The following is a 9,716-nucleotide window of genomic DNA, read 5'->3' as shown; positions in this document are numbered from 1 at the left end:
GCTCTGATAAGAGTGATACGACAAGGCTTTGAAATTGAATACTTCCGGCGGCGTTTTCAGACATGTCCTTCTTCAAGGTTTGAGAGGAGTGGTAAGTAGCAAGCAGCGGTGTGGCTGTGTCTTGCATGAAGTATTGCTGACGTTCGTAAGTGACTACTTAAAGACTTTGGTGCCGTAACAAAAAAAAAAGGGCCTATACATCTTAGGGCTCAGCGCAAGTTTCAATTGTGTAGCATAACGACCTCCAACCCAGGACGACTTCGCGGTAGAAATAGTCAGTGCAGTGGTATCTATCTATGTTGGCTCACAGATGTTCTACCACCAGCAGTAACCAGGTTTATATTCTTCGCTATATTTTAAGTTCATCAGACAGAGTGCTCAATAATGGATCCCTTTGAGCTATATTACTTGTATAGTCTGAATATGCTCTAATTCTCTCCTCTCCTTAAACTGGAATATGGACTGGTAGGATGAAGGTAGATAATACGGCAACGGTAGGTATTACCACTCTACGACTAGTGTGTTAGCAGTCTGTGCCCTTGGCATTGCTGATGTCCAAGGGCGACGATGAACCCTGAGTTGACGATAGCCTTAACTTGTCACGTTCCTTTGGGCGCCTATGTGGGCTCAAGTGTTATCACGCGTTCTTCTCATGTTATATTAACGCTAGTGCTCACGTACACTCAATTAGCATAATTATCGAAGCGATAAATCTTCATTGTTCATGTCATGTGTGATAGATTAGCTAAGCCACTGGCTCGTTTTTTTTTATGGCCACACAAGACGGTCTTTCGTAAAAAAAATATTACCAGATCCACATAGCTCAGTGCTATTACAGAATCTATGTAAGGATAATCTCGCTAATTTCGTTGCATTAGAGATTTTCATTATTCACATGTTGACGTTAAAACTTGTACGAATGTGGGTCAATGCGATAGATAAAATGTTTCCTTAGAGTGTTAACGTTTTCAAAAAATACATTTATCTGATATAAGGTCGAAAACTTATTTATTTTATTTTTATTTGTGGTCATAGGTTAACAAAGATGAATAGGTTAATATTTATAAATGTATCACTATGTCCTGCTAGTAAAGCGTACAAATATTAGGTGTAAGTATAATCTACATAAAAATATTAAACTTAAATTAGGTATAATGTGAAGAAAACAAATGTTCACGATTGACTTCCACGGTGAAGGAATAACATCGTGTAATAAAAACCAAACCCGCAAAATTATAATTTGCGTAATCACTGGTGGTAGGACCTCTTGGAAGTCCGCACGGGTAGGTATCACCACCCCGCCTATTTCCGCCGTGAAGCAGTAATGCGTTTCGGTTCGAAGGGTGGGGTAGCCGTTGTAACTATAGTGTGACCTTCGAACTTATATCTCGAGGTGGATGGCGCATTTACGTTGTAGATGTCTATGGACTCCACTAACCACTTAACACCAGGTGGGCTGTGAGCTCGTCCATCCATCTAAGCAATAAAAAAAAAAAAAATTAACTCTATTCTACTATCTAAATTATCTAATGTTATCGTCTAAATATTCTGACATAGTAAACCTTATCTAATAAAAATACTTGCAATTTTTGCTTAAAATCTTGTAAATCCTACTGTCTTCAAAATTTTTATAGTAGTAGTTTATTAAATATTCTTGTTGACATGCTAAAAAACTCTTGTCATAAAGGGCAGTTCTATGAGGTACCTAGGGAAGAAATTTTTAAAGTATTCCTAACAGATGGCGGTTTTGCAAACATATGTTTGTTTAGTTTTTTTAGTTAATATGGTGTTTTTTTTTCTTTAAATTAGTTTACAAAGACGTAGCAACGGATAATACAAATCGCAATAAATTCGCGTAAAGATTTGTGTATACGAAAAATTTCCAAGTATCTGTGGAATTGTTCGAGATGATACCGGCATCTCGTTTTTACCATCGCACCGCCCGCCACCGGAGTAGAGTTCATCCATACTTCCTGGAGCCGCTGCGGTCATCCACAGTGCGTTTCCAGAGATCTTTTTTGCCACGTACCATCCGGCTATGGAATGAGCTCCCCTCCACGGTGTTTCCCGAGCGCTATGACATGTCCTTCTTCAAACGAGGCTTGTGGAGAGTATTAAGCGGTAGGCAGCGGCTTGGCTCTGCCCCTGGCATTGCTGAAGTCCATGGATGACGGTAACCACTCACCATCAGGTGGGCCGTATGCTCGTCTGCCTACAAGGGCAATAAAAAAAAAATCTAATAATATGTACCGTATAAATCGAGAGACGAAATGCTATAATATTTGGTTGAAGCGACATTTTTACAACTTCACGGGCGAAATGATTTAAAGTTTAAAATTTGGAAAAAAATATCATAACATTTTTGTTTGAAGATTTTTATCTTTTTCAGTTATTTGAATGGGGCAACTTAATTGAAGTTCAATTAAAAAAATTGGACTGTTGATGCTAATATGACTTAATGGGATGTAGGTATGTAATGGAATGTCAAATAATGATATAATGGCATTATCTAATGTAAATACGTAATAAAGATGGAAGATGCATGTGGTAATCGATCATTAGCTTGACATTGATATTGACGCATGCCAATACTCTGCCGACCGCAAGAGTGCTTGCAAACTTGATTTACATTAATGAAATCGTTTTCAATGTGTGTTTAAATACTAAAAACTATTTTTTAGTACTATAATAATGCATGATGCCTATCCATTTTAATGTCCATATATTTATTCTAAATTTAAAATACACAATTTTCCAAGTTTGATAATTTACGCAAAAAAAACATGATTAAGAAAAACATTATTAAAAAAAGAGATTGAAATTGGGTTTCGTGTTTTTGTTCCTTGTTGACGAGCATACGGTCCACTTGACGGTGAGCGGTTACCGTCGCCCATGGACGTCAACAACGCCAGGGACAGAGCTAAGCCGCTCCTACCTTTTTTTATGATTGAAGATTTACTGGTGGCCCGGAGGCCTTTCCAGTTTCACTAGGATAGGTGGGCGAGCAAAGGCTCAGCTAGGAGTGCTACCTACTGATAAGCAGTCTCCACAAGCCTCGCTTGGACATTAAAATTCTACCGTTTTTTGACACTTTCCATTTATTCTTTCTTTTATAATAAATAGGCATAGGGATCTTGATTAATTCTGCCAGTTTGTTACGAAGCCATTAATGATGATACAATGGCAAAAGTGGCGACGAATAACACATCTCTCAGTCTCAAGGAATATGTAAGCTGCATATTTAAACAACAATAATTAAAACTTGTTTTTCTTAGGTCAAAAACAAAAGGGTTGCTCTTATCAAAAGATCTTAAGTGCTGACGAAAACTGTATAGCATTCGAAACACTGGAAATAATATAACAACAATTAGAAATCGGAGATTAAACCGTAAAAATAATAATAGTCGATAGATCAACCGTCGATAGATCGACTCTCTATTAATGCGTATAAATTGCGGACCGTCGAAATAACGACTATTTGCACGGTTTGATTTCTATAAATCAAACCGCGCAAATCAGACACTACATCCGTACAGGTCCTATGCCTATGTATAGGAACCTGTACCGATGTAGTGTCTTAGCGCCCGCATTTATAAACTTTTTAATAAGTTATTAACATCTATAAATAAACACTTAAAATTATTTAGCAGTGTTCTTTTTTTTTTATGGTACTTTGTTTCAAAAAGCGTTTAGCAATTTATGTAAAATATGCGAAAATAAGCTTAGCACTAAACGGGTTAAAAAAATTCTAGGTCACACAGCTTTTTATTCCTCAACCGCACTTCGAATTACTGGTATAACCCAAAGAAATATTTGAAGTGTTTCCTAACAAAAACTTTTGAATTAAAATTGATGACTTCGTTATAATAATAAAATGAATTAGGTTTTTTTATTACTTTTTTTTCACGTACGGCTTACGTAATGTATTTACGAGTGAATTGTGGAATGCGAATTTAATGTAAGCTCGTGTAATAGTCCCGGTTTTTTTTTTTTTTGATTATATGGGTGGATGAGCTCACAGCCTACCTGGTGTTAAGTAGTTACTGGAGCCCATAGACATCTACAACGTAAATGTGCCACCCACCTTGAGGTATAAGTTCTAAGGTCTTAAGTATAGTTACAACGGCTTTCCCACCTTTCAAACCGAAACGCATTACTGTTTCACGATAGAAATAGGCAGGGTGGTGATACCTACCCGCGCGGACTCATAAGAGGTCCTATCACCAGTGGAGATGGTTAAAATAAATAAAGGCAGGCAGTAGTTCTGGTATTTTTAGTCATCTCAGTAGGTCGCGTTTCCGATCCGGTGGTAGATTCTGTGATGTATTGCTCTCGCTAGGGTTATTGTTAGCAACATCATTAGGTTTGAGGCTCGTGAGCTCACTTACTCGCCCGGAGAATCTAGCTTAACACCTCGAGGTTACTAGACAAGGAAGGAAAAAAAAAATATTTTTGCCGAATTTAACAAAAATAGGAGGTTCTCAATTCTTTTTTTTTATATTTTTATTTTTTAGATATTATTGGTGACCCGGAGGCTTTTTCATTTTTCCCAACTGACCTAACAACTCAAGAGCAGCTGCTTTGCGAATGAATCTACTACCGGATCGAAATCGCGACCCGCTGAGAAGATCTGGCGAGAAACTCAGCGGGCTGTGTCTGAGGGTTAATTCGCTCGTCGAGCCCTCCGTCGCAAGCGACGGGTTCGACGAGGACGGTGAACGGTGCTTGTGGTGCCTAAGAGCACCGTTAATGGATCAGGAGGATCCGTAATGACGTGCTTTGGGCGACGTCGACGGCTTACCATCCTTTTTTTATTGCTTAGGTATGTGGACGAACTCACGGCCCACCTGATGTTAAGTGGATACTGGAGCCCATATACATCTAAAACGTATATGCCGCCACCCACCTTGAGACATGAGTTGTAAGATCTCACTTTTAACAGTACAACGGCTGTCCCACCCTTCAAACCGAAACCCATTAACTGCTTCACGGCAGAAATAGGCGAGGCAGTGGTACCTACCCGTGCGGACTCACAAGACGTCCTACCACCAGTAATTACGCACATTATAATGTTTGCGGGTTTGATTTGAACATTTGCTCAGTACGTATTTCATTGGAAATTGGGATTCGTACACCGTTGCATCGCTAGATATGAATGGACCGGACATCGTATCCTTTAGGCCACGACGACCCTCAAATCCCTTTGCCTATGCTTCCTAATCTGAGACGCGCCATTTTAAAATGGATGCTCCCGCGTCTACGCTTTAGAATGAGTAAATAATTTTGTTAAAGAATTATACATATTTTTCTTTATCGTTCTCACTGTGACCTTCCGCAAGGTCGTCGGAGACTCTGACTGCGATGAATAATAATGGTTTTATAATCTAATATAAGTAATATGAATTGGAGGACGACAAAACGATACCTAGATGGTTTACTAATGCGCATATATTCTGTGTACACATAATATGTTTTGGTTCTTTGGATGTGTGGCCAGGGAGGCGGATCTCGCTCAAGTCCTGGCCCTCTAAGTGTTTCGGGTCCCCCTCACATGTCGGTCTGGGGACCGACGAGGGGGGCCTAAGAAGACGACGTGCAAGCTGCTCTGCACGCGTTTTACCCAAGAGCATCCGGGTGATGGAAGGCCGGCTATCCTCGACCCACGCTGGTTCTGACCCAGCGGGGTATTCCGTAGGATAGCTCGGATAGCCTGCCGACTGAGAGGGCTGGTGATCGTAGCGCCGACGACCGCCGGTCCGGCGTCCCGAGGGGGAGGGTGATGGGAGAGATGTGCTCCGCACTAAACGCTTCACTTCCCCCTTTGCCTTTTCATGAGTTCTGTCTCATGCGAGGTTTAGACGTTGGTTGTTGAGCGACAGGAGGTTTTAGTCAGTTCGACTCTGACATATCCCGCCCGCCATCCCCAGTGAAGGGCGGAAGTCCGGCGATTTCCTCCTGACCAAAAAAAAAACCATCTTGAGATATAAGTTCTATGGTCTCAAGTATAGTTACAACGGCTGCCCCACCCTTCAAACCGAAACGCATTACTGCTTCACGGTAGAAATAGGCAGCGTGGCACAAGAGGTCCTACCACTTGTAAAAGTCCTACCCTTATTATAGGCATATTATTCACCCGAACAAAACCGGGTCGGGTCGCTAGTTTATTGTGACTCTTATTAATACAACTTAGAGAACGTTTATAGAATTATTCCAATCACTAGGTGTGCACGTGGACTACTAAAAATTAGAATCACGACCGACACGTGTATCAGATTAGCGGCTATGTTTTTTTTTTCTATCAGCCGTGCCTTTAGTGGCCTCGCTGAGCGATTAGCGGTTCGATAACTTTAATAATTGACTGCAAAATTCATACTTTTTTTCTTCTTACACAGTACTCAGAGATCACTTTTTTACTGGATGTAGGACCTCTTGTGAGTCCGCACGGGTAGGTACCACCACCTTGCCTATTTCTGCCGTGAAGCAGTAATGCGTTTCGGTTTGAAGGGTATGGCAGCCGTTGTAACTATACTTGAGACCTTAGAACTTATATCTCAAGGTGGGTGGCGCATTTACATTTACGTTGTAGATGTCTATGGGCTCCAGTAACCACCTAACACCAGGTGGGCTGTGAGCTCGTCCACCCATCTAAGCAATAAATAAAAAAATCACTGCTAAGTCATTCAAAATAAAATAAAAAAAGTCATCAGTCAAAATAATGTATGTTTCATAATTTTTAGTTTGTTCTACCCGCGTGTCACGCGCGAACGCGAGGCCGTTGACCCCGCCGTCGGAGTATTTTTAATTGTGTTTCATTGCGTGCAACGTAAAAGCATTCGTAGTAGAAAAAATCCATGTAAATTTGAAGTTAATATAAACGTTTCCGAGTAGGAATCGGATTAGCATACCAAGGATGCTCAACGTTAGTGTTTCGGGCTTTCACAATCTCCAAACTCTTTACAAATTTTCACCACGGCGGTGCGCTGGTTCAATATTTTTGAAAGGCAGTTTTTGCGGGGGCGAGTATCGCTAAGGATGCACAAAAAGAGGGGCAGGCCGAGGATAGGCTATGAGGAGTAGACGTACCTGCCAACCCGTCGCTAGTTTCTTCCAGGCTGCAGAATTCAACGTCACTGCTGGACGACGCGTAATGGCGGCAGCTGGTCTGACGAGTTGACACGGCACTCTTCTAAATTATTTGTCCATAAAACAGGTATACCACTCGCGCAACGACGAGTTTGATCGTCGTAAGAGTTTGAAATTTAATAGAAAATTAATGAGCCTCCAAAAAATATTTAGGTGACAAAACAAGCGGCGTGTGCGTGTGCAACGCGTGCGGTGCGGTCGGCGATAGTCTTCTTTTTTTATAACTGGCCATGCGATAGGTTTTATGTCTACTCTCATTAAAAAAGAACCACACATTTTGGCCCCAAATGACGTCATACTGTGACGGCATAACTGTGGTGCTGAGACGAGTTTTGTGAGGTCAAATGCAAGCACCCCTGTTCCTTACTGGAATTAATTCAAACATAACTCTATATCATCATTTATCATTATCCTGGCCTTCTCCCAGTAACCTGGGGTCGGCGCAACATGTTTTCTCCTTCATCATATACCTTTTCTTCGCTCACTCCCCTCTTACACATATCGTCTTTCTCGCAATCCATCCACTTCTTAGGTCTACCTCTTCCTCTATATCCTTCCACACTCATAGTTAACATTTTCTTACCAACCTCATTTTCATTTCGTCTCATCACATGTCCATACCATCCCAAACGCGCACTTCTCAGCTTCTCTGTCACAGGTGCCACTTTCAGACTTCCTCTAACATATTCATTCCATATTCTATCCATTCACGTTACTCCACACATCCATCGCAACATTCGGATCTCTACTGCATGCAATCGCCTTTATAACTCTATATCTTCGCCGCTAAAAGACATTTTTCAACGACATAGGTAAGAATCGTTTTTATTTTTGTCCATTTTCTGATACAATTATTTGATAGGTATTTCTATTTAGCGTTTCCCCGTTAATTCGAGCACTTGTCGCTTGTCATTATGTCGTTTCGTTCTGCTAATAACCGGTTCTTGATCCGGTTACTGTTAATATTACCTACACGTTTTTTGTATGTATGTAAACATTTTAGACGTAGTACATTGCTGGTTTTGATTTTTAATTTTTTTATGTTTTTATTGCTTAGATGGGTAAACGAGCTCACAGCCCACCTGGTGTTAAGTGGTTACTGGAACCCATAGACATCTACAGCGTAAATGCGCCACCCACCTTGAGATTTAAGTTCTAAGGTTTCAGTATAGTTAAAACAGCTGCCCCACCCTTCAAACCGAAACGCATTACTGCTTCACGGCAGAAATAGGCAGGGTGCTGGTACGTAGCCGTGCGGACTCACAAGAGGTCCTACCACCAGTAATGCTTACAATAAATCCCATGAATTTGTTTTTACGATTATTGATAATCAATACTTATTAATATTAGAAATGTGAAGGTGTGTTTGTCAGTCAGTTAGTCAAGCATTCAGTCAGTTTCATTGTGTGTTATTCTTTCATGTCAAATAAAAAACAATATATTGATTTCTTTTTTAAATAAAGTCGGATTTTTAAGTCACAAGAGTTATTCCATTTTTTTTCCTACCTATGCTGATAGCCTTGAGAGGCTATATCACCGTTACCCTAACATATAGGTGAGCTCACGGGGCTCAAACCAGAAGTGTTGCTAACACTGGCCCTAGCAAGAACAGTGTTTCGCAGAATCTACCACCGGATCGGAAACGCGACCCACTGAGAAGATCCGGCGAGAAACTCAGCGGGCGGCATTACAAGTGACACCTGTTATCCCAAACAAATATCAAATTATATACAAGAATCGGCGTTTTGTTTCTCAAAAAAAAACTTGATGTCAAAAGCAAGTAATGGCTTCAATAATTGAACAATCATACATAATATTCTGAATGGATTTGGTTAAAATGTCACCTTGGGAAAGTTAATATAAACTCGAGCGAAGACCCGAGCATATTAATATCTACATTACGATTACCCACGCTGTCCATTGACGGATATTAGTGTTCGCTTAATGACCAGTGGACTGAAATCAAATATAAGTAGTCATTTATACATAATGTCTCCTTTGTTTTGTTACAAAAACTAAAAACACAAAGAAACGTTGACAAACATACTGGATTTTTTAACACGATTTTAACATAGACCTATATAGTAGGGACACGACATATTGTTACGTACAATTGCTTATATAAATAGCACCCATTTTGAAGGCACATACATAAACATATATCTATCTCGTTCTTACTCAGCACTTTAACTCGCAGGAAAACAATATAACAGTATTTCAGTGCGTACATAAAATGAAACATGAATATACGTAAATATCTCCGTCTCCGTCTAATGAGGCCGAAAATCCGCCATGTTTAGCGCGCCAAATGTCATTGTCACGTCAGTTCGGCCGTCTGTTTTGGGCATAGACCTATATAGTAGGGACACGACATATTGTTCTATACGTACAATTGCTTATATAAATAGCACCCATTTTGAAGGCACATACATAAACATATATCTATCTCGTTCTTACTCAGCACTTTAACTCGCAGGAAAACAATATAACAGTATTTCAGTGCGTACATAAAATGAAACATGAATATACGTAAATATCTCCGTCTCCGTCTAATGAGGCCGAAAGTCCGCCAT

The sequence above is a fragment of the Bombyx mori genome, chromosome 2 (assembly GCF_030269925.1).
Source record: "Bombyx mori chromosome 2, ASM3026992v2".
In the NCBI taxonomy this organism is placed as follows: Eukaryota; Metazoa; Arthropoda; class Insecta; order Lepidoptera; family Bombycidae; genus Bombyx; species Bombyx mori.
The sequence above is the reverse complement of the archived record's forward strand: the minus strand, read 5'-3'. Positions refer to the sequence as shown.